The sequence below is a fragment of the Acomys russatus genome, chromosome 25 (assembly GCF_903995435.1).
Source record: "Acomys russatus chromosome 25, mAcoRus1.1, whole genome shotgun sequence".
NCBI classification, from domain to species: domain Eukaryota; kingdom Metazoa; phylum Chordata; class Mammalia; order Rodentia; family Muridae; genus Acomys; species Acomys russatus.
In genome coordinates this window covers 9,797,742-9,807,142 of record NC_067161.1, presented here as the reverse complement: position 1 = coordinate 9,807,142, position 9,401 = coordinate 9,797,742, and positions in this window count along the sequence as shown.

Here is a 9,401-nt window from a genome sequence, read left to right as displayed (position 1 = left end):
AGGGCCAGTGAGATACCACCAAGCCTGACAATCTTAGAGCCCACAGGGTGGAAGGAGAGCACCAACTCCTGCAAGCTCGCCTCTGACCTCCACATGAGCATCGCAGCATTCACGTGCCCACATATATATGCACGGTAAAGATGTAAAAACAACCAAGATGACATGAGGTGAGGCAGAGACAGGAGGATCTCTGAATTTGAGGCCAATATGATCTATAGAGTGAGTCTAGGACAGCCAAGGCTACACAGAGAAACCCTGTCTCAAAAAAACGAAAAGAAAGAAAAAAGGAAACAAGAAAAAGAAAAGCAAGAGCAGAAATCATGAATGCAGCACACTGAATTAACACCTGTTGGAGGTTGGCCTGATGTATTTTGTGCTAATTGCTGCCTGCTGTCTCTGTGACCCACCTTGCCTAAAAGCCTAACCTGTTTGACCAATAAAAGGCCATCACCCTAGGCAGGGCTAATGGGATAGGCGTGGCTAGGTTCCCAGGCTGGGGGAGACAGAGGGAATCTTGGGAAGAAGGAGGCCATCACGGGTTAAGGGGAGGGGGAGGAGAAGCACACGGCTGGCACGGATGGAGACTTGGCCCAGATGATGGTAATTAGCAAGTATTTGGGATTATGGATGGGAGTAGCTTGACAGAAATTATTAGAAGCAGATGTACGTGATTGGGGCAGGTAGCCTATATCTGCCCCACTATGGGAAGTAGTTTAGATTAATATCTGCCCTGCCCCAGGTTAACTCAGGCTATTTTAAAACATAACAGGAGTCTGTGTCTTGATTGATTGCTAGTGGGTTAGAAAATACTGCCGTAATAATAATTATAGGCCTAATAATAAACATTATTGGGCCATGCTGGCAATTTAACAGCTACAACCACCGTGTGAAGAACAGTGGATCGTAGGAGCGGGGTGAGGAGACAGTGTGAAGGGCCACAGGGCCCAGCAAGCTGAGCCCTAGCTGAACATATGGTTCCTGGTACACAGTGTCTGTAGGTTGGTATGTCCTGGGCAGCTGACTCGGTAGACTGTCAGGCTCAAACATTCCTCAAGGATCCAGGAAATTGTCAGACCTTAACTTAGGCAGCATTTGAGTTTGCATCTGTTGCACATTCCAATGGGGGGGTGAGGGGAGGGGGTGAGACAGGGTCTCAAGTATCCCAGGCTAGTCTCAAACTATGTTTTTGTGAATGACCTTTAACTCCTGGTCCTCCTGTCTCCAGCTAAGATTATGAGTGGGAGCCACCATGGCCAGCTTTGGCATCTTTTAGTGTTATATTTGCTATTATGGCTGTGTATGAGATGCCATGGCCCAAGCGTGGAGGACAGTGAGCAGCTCCTTTCACCATGAGTCCTAAGAACTGAACTTCGGTCATCAGACTGCCTAAAACTTCCTGTGTGGTCCAAGTTGCCTCAGTCTTCTGAGTCCTGAGATTACAAGTGAGAGCTATGAACATCTGGCTAATAATAATAGTAGGAGGTCATCAGTCTTAGAAGAATTCAAATTCCCACCCAATATAGGAACTCCTTCCACAAAATCTTTGACATATTCATCCAGTCTATTTGAGTACCCACTGTGATGAGATGCTTAATATGAGAGAAAAGTAACTCCATTGCCAAATACAGTGAGGACTCAGAACCAGGCAGTGCTGCAACACTCTTTCCCACCTGCCATCTCAGTATCTTACAGAGAAAGCACAGGACCAGTCCCTTGATGGCAGGGAATTTACCCTGCCCCGCCCCAGTGGCATTTCTTTTTGTTTTTTGGGTTTTTTGTGTGTGGGTTTTGTTTTGTGGGTTTTTTTTTTTTTTTTTTTTTTTTTTGGAGGTTGTTTTTGTTTTTGTTTGTTTGAGACAGGGTTTCTCTGTGTAGCTCCGGCTGTCCTGAAACTGTAGACCAGGCTGGCCTCAGACTCACATCAAACCACCTGCCTCTGCCTCCTGAGTGCTGGAATTAAAGGCGTGCACCACGACGCCCGGCAGCATTTCCATTACTTACACAGAGAGTTTATCAACACTCTATGCATCCACAATTTTTAGAGCATTATCTTTGGTTCCCACAGGGCAGACGTTAACAGAAGAAATTTGTTGAGGACCTCTATTCTTTGAAGAAGAGCACAAGCAATTAATCTTGAGAATGTGCATGCAGAAAGACTGCACCCTGGAGTTATCCTTGACTTGGGCCACCTAATTCAGGAAACGTTGCAGCTGTCAGTCCTTCAATACCAGGGTATGATAGAAGGAGAGCGAATCTGAGCCGTTCACTCCTTTGCACAGTTGCCAGGCGTAGTGCCAGTTTTGCCTGCAGCCCCCCAGTTCCACCCCCTTCCCTCAGTCAGCACACACTCTCGTCAATCAACAGGAGAAGCCTGCAAGGCAGCAGAGCGGCAAGCAGAAGGGAGAAGGTGAAATGGGGTCTGACCCCTCCTCCACCCAGGATTACAGGACAAGGCAGGCCAGCAGAACGCCATGAAGAAAAAGACAAATACCACGCATTCAACCGCAGTGAGGAAAGCAGAGAGACGTGGGTTCAGCGGGAACAGTAGGATGAGCTTGGGTGGGGACAGGGTGAGCCGGGACCAACATCTGACGCTAAGGACAGATGGCTGGCTCCAAGAGGCTGCTTGAAGATTTCCATGTGCTCTCCGTACTGGCCAGGGGCCAGTTAGTGGCCGTTAAAGAGACCAAGGTCACAGGAAGGACCCCTCCTCTACCGATTCTTCAAACCTCTTATGAGGCTGAGGTCCAAACCACAACACAAGGGGCGCATGTTAGGCCATACTACACCAGAAGGCATCAGAGTGGTTGCCAATGATTCATAAAACACAAGACTGCACCAAGCAGTGGAGGAGAAACAGGAAAAAACACAAAATAGAAGTCTAGGAGGGAAGAAAAAGATTATATATTTAAGACCTAACATGTGCATAAGTTAACCACATGCCCAGTCAGTGTCCGTAAAATGAGAACGAACCACATCCTTAGAAGAAACAAAATTAGCCGGGCGTGGTGGCGCACGCCTTTAATCCCAGCACTCGGGAGGCAGAGGCAGGCGGATCGCTGTGAGTTCGAGGCCAGCCTGGTCTACAAAGTGAGTCCAGGATGGCCAAGGCTACACAGAGAAACCCTGTCTCAGAAAAAAAAAAAAAAAAAAAGAAACAAAATTATTTCCACTACTGAGACCCAACCTGATTTTCCCCAAGAATTGTCACAAAGGCAGGAAGGTGTAATGTAATGGCCCCTTGACAGCATTCTTAGAGCAGAAAGGACACACTCCCCAAGAAGCTCGTTCCTGAGACTCAAAATAGGGCCAATGAGGGAACCAGGAACCAAGAATAACCAGCCCTGACCTCAAAGAAACAACCACGAGAGGGGCCACCAGCTGCACACAGAGCAGATCTGAGTTGTCACTTTGTTGTGGGTAAGATGGACAGTGGACACAATCCACTGAGGTTACACTACTATAAATTAGAAACAATCTAAGATGGCCATCTCTAGGTAAATGGGTAAATAAATTATGGCATATTCACACAAAGAACTAGTGCTCAGCAATAACGATTACCCAGCTGGTGCTGGCAGGCCAGAGGCTGGTTGTTTGCTGGGACCTTGCAGGCCACACCTGTCCTTAGCCAGGACAGGCTAAGGAACAGCAGGATGGGCACACAGCCGGCCTGTGGTTATAGCTGCATATGAATAACCACACCCCTGTCGAGGTATCTGAAGGGAAGCCTAGGAAGGCGAACCTGGCAGAGCTATCCAAGGACAAGAATGGCGTGCTATTTGGAGTTGCTGCGACAGTTACCCCTGACTGTTCTAAGACCTGCCCCTGGGACTGTGAATGTGAAGGTCTGCGGTTCATAGGCAGTGGCATATCTGAGTATGAAATATGTCTTTGTGACCAAAAAGTGTGATCAAACCCTCAAAACAGAAGGCAAAACTCCCGGCTGATACCAGTAGGGCCTCTGGGAAGACACATTTATTACTAAATGATTCTTGGTTTTCCCTTTTTGGGAATTGCTGGCTCAAGAGGTTTTCTGTGGTGATGGAGGATAGCAAAAAGCTGCATGACACCGGCCTACACTGCAGTCTAGCCCTCAACATCTCCTTGGCATTTAGAGGCCATGGTCGGATGAAAGTCCTCTCTGCCCTGCCTGCCTCCCCTGCTCACCCCTGTACCAGAAACCCAGCAATGCCTCAACTGGGACCACTTACGTGGAACCTTGACCATATTTCTGCAATAAACTGATTCATGAAAAAGAAATTAACAAAGTGCTGATACATATGCAGGACGTAAGAGGACGCAACTGTAATCCCAACCCTTAGGTAGAGAGTGGGGGAGTCAGGAATCCAAGGTTTTCCTTAGTAACACAGTGAGTCCAAGGCCAGCCTGAAATACATGACCGTGTCTCAAAAAATTTAAATAGCCTGGGCAATGGTGTTGCTCTCCTTTATTCCCAGTGCTGGGGAGGCAGAGGCAGGTGGATCTCTTGAGTTCAAGGCCAGCCTGGTCTACAGAGCAAATTCCAGAACAGCCAGGCCTACACAAAGAAACCCTGTTTAGGGAAAAAAAATAAATTAATTAAATAGGGCACTGGAAAGGGTATGGTGGCACACACCTTTAATCCCAGCACTCGGGAGGCAGAAGCAAGTGGATCTTTGTGAGTTTGAGGCCAGCCTGGTCTACAAAATGAGTCCAGGAAAGCCAAGGCTACACAGAGAAACCCTGCCTTGAAAAACAAAACAAAACAAACAAACAAAAAAGAATAAGAAAAGAAATAGGGCACTAGAGAACTGGCTCAGCAGTTAAATGGCTCTGCTCTTCCAGAGGGCCAGAGTCTGGTTTCCAGCAATCATGTTAGGTTAACTCACGGCAGCCTGTAACTCCCGCTCATGGGGACCTGATTCCCTCTTCTGGCCTCTTCAAGTACTGCACATATGTACACAGACACAGACACACAATTTAAATTTTTTAAAAATTAAATAAAACAGGGCTAGTAAGACACCTCCGTGAGTGGAAGTGCCTGCTGGCAAGCCTGATGACCTGAGTTCTGTTCCCTAGGCCACATGGTAGAAGGACAGAGCTGACTCCAGGTAAGCTGTCCTCCGATCTGCACAATAAATGCAATTTTTTTGTGAAAAAAATTTTTTATTTCATCAGCTTAGTTTGACTGACTGGATTTAATTAAAATAAAGTACCATTTGCCAGGCAGTGGTGGCACACATCTTTAATCCCAGCATTCAGGAGGCAGCCACAGGTGAATCTGAGTTCTAGGCACCTGTTCTACAGAGTTCCCAGAGTTCCAGAAAAGCCAGTAGTACAGAGAGGCAGTGAACAGGACAACCAGGGCTACACAAGAGAGAGGGGCGAGGGTGGGGGTGGGGAAGGGGAGGAAGGGAGGGAGGACAGCTTATTTCATTTTATTTCTTGGCACAGGGTCTCATGTATTCCTGCTGGCCTGAAACTTATAATGTGGCTGAGGATAACCTTTTAACTCCTGATACCTCTGCCTCCACCTACGTGTTGGGAGTACAGGTGTGTTCACATGTAATAAACAAACAAACAAACAAAGTAAAACAGAGGCTGGAGAGATGGTTCAGCAATTAAGAGCAGAGGGCTCAGGTTTAGTTCTCAGCACCCAAGGATGGCTCCCAACTGTCTTGAACTTAAGGGTTTTTGTGGGTTTTTTGTTTGTTTGTTTGTTTGTTTGTTTTTCTGTGTGTGTTTTTTGTTGTTAGTGGTGGTGTTTGTTTGTTTGTTTTTTGGTGTTTGTTTGTTTGTTTCAAGACAGGGTTTCTCTGTGTAGCCTTGGCTGTCCTGGACTCGCTTTGTAGACCAGGCTGGCCTGGAACTCACAGCGATCCACCTGCCTCTGCCTCCTGAGTGCTGGGATCAAAGGCGTGCACCACCACCAGCGCCCGGCTTTAACTGCAGTTTTAAGGGATTCGACTCCCTCATCTAGACTGCAGGTGCCACGTGTGCACGTAGTGCAAGCTCATAGTTCCACGTAGGCAAACTCATACACGTAAAATAAACCAAAAAGAAATTTTTTTTTAAGTAAAAACAGATGTTGCTAGCTAAATGGACACGGACAGCGGTGGGGCCTGTCTAACACTCCAGCTCCACACACAAAGCACAGTGTTGAGTGTGATCGTCCCTGCTCCATCCTCCCTGCACACAAGAATAGAGTCCAAGCCTCACGCGGCATCTTCCCATCTCTAGCTCCGCAGCCCGGGCATCGCGCCTCGGCTCGGGGCCCAACCACAACAATGAAGGAGCATAAGACGTCCGTCCTCACCCTCAGGTGACAATGCTCCTGACATAATTAAGTGTAGCATGAAACTGTGTGTCACCTAGTTCTCGGCTGTCTTATGGCGTCTTCTGGAACATTTTAAAGTCACACGTGAAGAGAAATCCCAGCGACACTGTCTGAATTGGAAGTGGCCTCGAGCCTCCCCAAGGCTGTTAGCGCGGCAGCCGGTGGGCGGGACCAGATGCGCCTGCTGGCGGGAACGTCCGGACGCTGAGAGGGCGTGGCTAAACCCGGAAGGGGCGGGATCGCGCCGAGGACTTCCACAGCCTACGGAAGAGACTGCCTACCACCGCGGGGCGCCAGCGCTTTTCCGGAGACGGAGTATTTCCCTTGGCTCCCCCCCCCGCCTCCCCCCCCCCCCCCCCGCCTCCCCCCCCCTCCCCCGAGCGCCGCCTCTGCCTTATGGGAATAGCAGAGACCGGAAGAAGGCAGAGTCTCGGTTCCGCCAGAAACAGGCATCCTAGACCCATAGCGCCCTCTGTTGGTACTATCAGAAGTTGCATGGAGCCGGTCCTGCCCACCACCTCGTAAGAGAAAATTAGGCATAATGCTACCTAAAGACACCGGACTCAAATGGCTACATACTCTATGACTCTTTACCTAACATTTTGTAAAAAGCAGAACTATACCAGATATACCAGGGAAACAACAGACTTGAGGAACACTGCGGAAGTAGTAATTCCTTTTCTGGTGGTGACTACTCAATTAAAAAAAAAAAAGCCCTCACACAATCAAGTGTGAGTTTCAATTAATGCAATCATACTGCTTTGTGCAGAGGGTGCGAGGGTTGGGTTTTGCTTTGTTTTGTTTTGTTTCTTTTGTGACAGGGTCTCACTCCTCAGCCTTGAAATCACTATAGAGACCATGCTGGCCTTAAACTCAAGAGACCCACCCACCTGCCTCCTGAGTGCTGGGACTTATTTTGTTTTCAGGTATGCCATGGTATATTCCACACACATGTGGAGGTCAGAGGACAACTTTCAGGAGTCAGTTCTCGCCTCCCACCACGTGTGTCCTGGGGACCAAACCCAGCTGGGCTTGGGAGCAGGCACCAGGCACCTACTGACTCCTTTTGCCAGCCCTCCCTCTTCTGTTTTGAATACTGAAAAGAAACCGGTGGCTGCGTGGGATGGAGAGGAAAAGTAACAAAAAGCTTTAGAAGGGGCCCATTCTGAAGTTGTGGAGATATTTTTGAAGTAGTTAAGTTTATTAATGTGAGTGGACTGGGTTTACTTGTAAAATGACAAATCGTATGCCTTGTAAATTTCTAAAAGCCTTTTTCATGTACTTACTTATTTTTAGTTTTTTTTCTCCTCAAGACAGGGTTTCTGTTGTATTCCTGGCTATCCTTTGTAGAGATCCACCTACTTCTGCCTCCGAGTGCTGGAACTGTGGGTGTGTATCACCACAGCACACCAGGCTCTAAAAGCATTTTTAAGTGTCTAAATTTTTTCCGCCTTTTTTGTTTTTTGTTTTGAGACAGGGTTTCTCTGTGTATCCTTGGCTGTCCTGGACTCACTTCGTAGACCAGGCTGGCCTCGAACTCACAGCGATCCACCTGCCTCTGCCTCGAGTGCTGGGATTAAAGGCGTGCGCCACCACCCCTGGCTATTTTTTCCACCTTTATACTAAATAAGTTCATGCCCAGAGGCATGCTGGAGATGGAGACTGGCTTTTCTGCACTAACTTTAGTCCCATACCGAGTGTGCATGAAGTGGGCCATCTTCTATAAAGCAATCTTCCAGTCACAAAGTTAAGAAGCTTTGAAGGGAGCTGGAGAGATGAGAGCGCTGCCTGCTCTTCCAGAGGTCCTGAGTTCAATTCCCAGCAAGCACATGGTGGCTCATGACCATCTATGATGTAATCTGATATCCTCTTCTGCAGATAAAGCACTCATATGCAATAAATAAAATAAATAAATCTTTTTTAAAAAGAAAAGCTTTGAAGGACAATCTCCTCCTTGAACCTACCACTACTTAACAACTTCCGGAAAAGGAAGCAGGTTCCACGGAACTGACTGTATGACGTTGAACTGAGCACTGGCAGGCCATGGCCAGGGCTGGACCACTTACATGGCGTGTCACAGAGATGCTGCCTTCCTGTGTGCAGATGAAAATCCTGGCCTAAGAGGGTGAGACTCATCCTCCCAAACCTAGCCTGAATAACTCCCATCAAGCAGCCAGCCTCCACGTAGCCAGACCACAGCAAGACAAAGCCATCCTTCCCAAGGTGTTTGCTGAGATCAGTGGCCCACAAAGGGCCCCCCACCCACCCCCCACCCCCCACCATTAGGAACAAGGGCTGGATGCACACAACGTTTTCCCAGAGTCGTCACCCCACCACCAACAGGGCTGCTGCTGCTGCTTAACCACTGGGCACTGCTCTAAGCCCAGGTCTGAATGAGCTCTGCTGTGTGTGGGCTCAGAGCCATAGAAAATAGGTGCTTGCATGGAGGATAGAGAAACTTCGGGAAAGTGCAGCCATCCCCAACCATCCCCTGCTCTGGAAGTCACTCCCAATAAACTCAGTTACTCATAACATGCTGAACTGGCTTGAGCTGCTCTTTGGATTGTTGGTCCCACCCAACAGTTTGGAAACAGGTCTTTGCTCACAAATCTCTAGGGGGATTTGTATACTGAGAAGAAGAGGGGCACACAGGAAGTAGTAAGGCTTATAAGTGCACCAGGACCTATAAGGACCCACGTTCTTCCTCCAGAGAAAATGAGGCTTGATTATCGCTCCCCGCTCCCCACCCACCACCCCCGACCCATGGTGGTTCATACAAGTTGGGGCAACTGGCTTTAATGGCCTGTGCACATCCCATTGTCTAATATTCCAAGTCAGTCCACGGGCTGTGAGGACCACAGTCTCCTCAGTGCAACTTGACACACAGTTCTCAACAGCCATTGTGTTCACACAGTCCTCCCTGGATTTGGATGTCCACAGAATATCCTGGGCCAAGCAGCCCAGGCCAGGTTCCCAGAACACCCTCAAGAAATACAGCATCGCCCTGCACGCCTTTAATCCCAGCACGCAGGAGGCAGAGGCAGGTGGATTGCTGTTGAGTTCGAGGCCAGCCTGGTCTACAAAG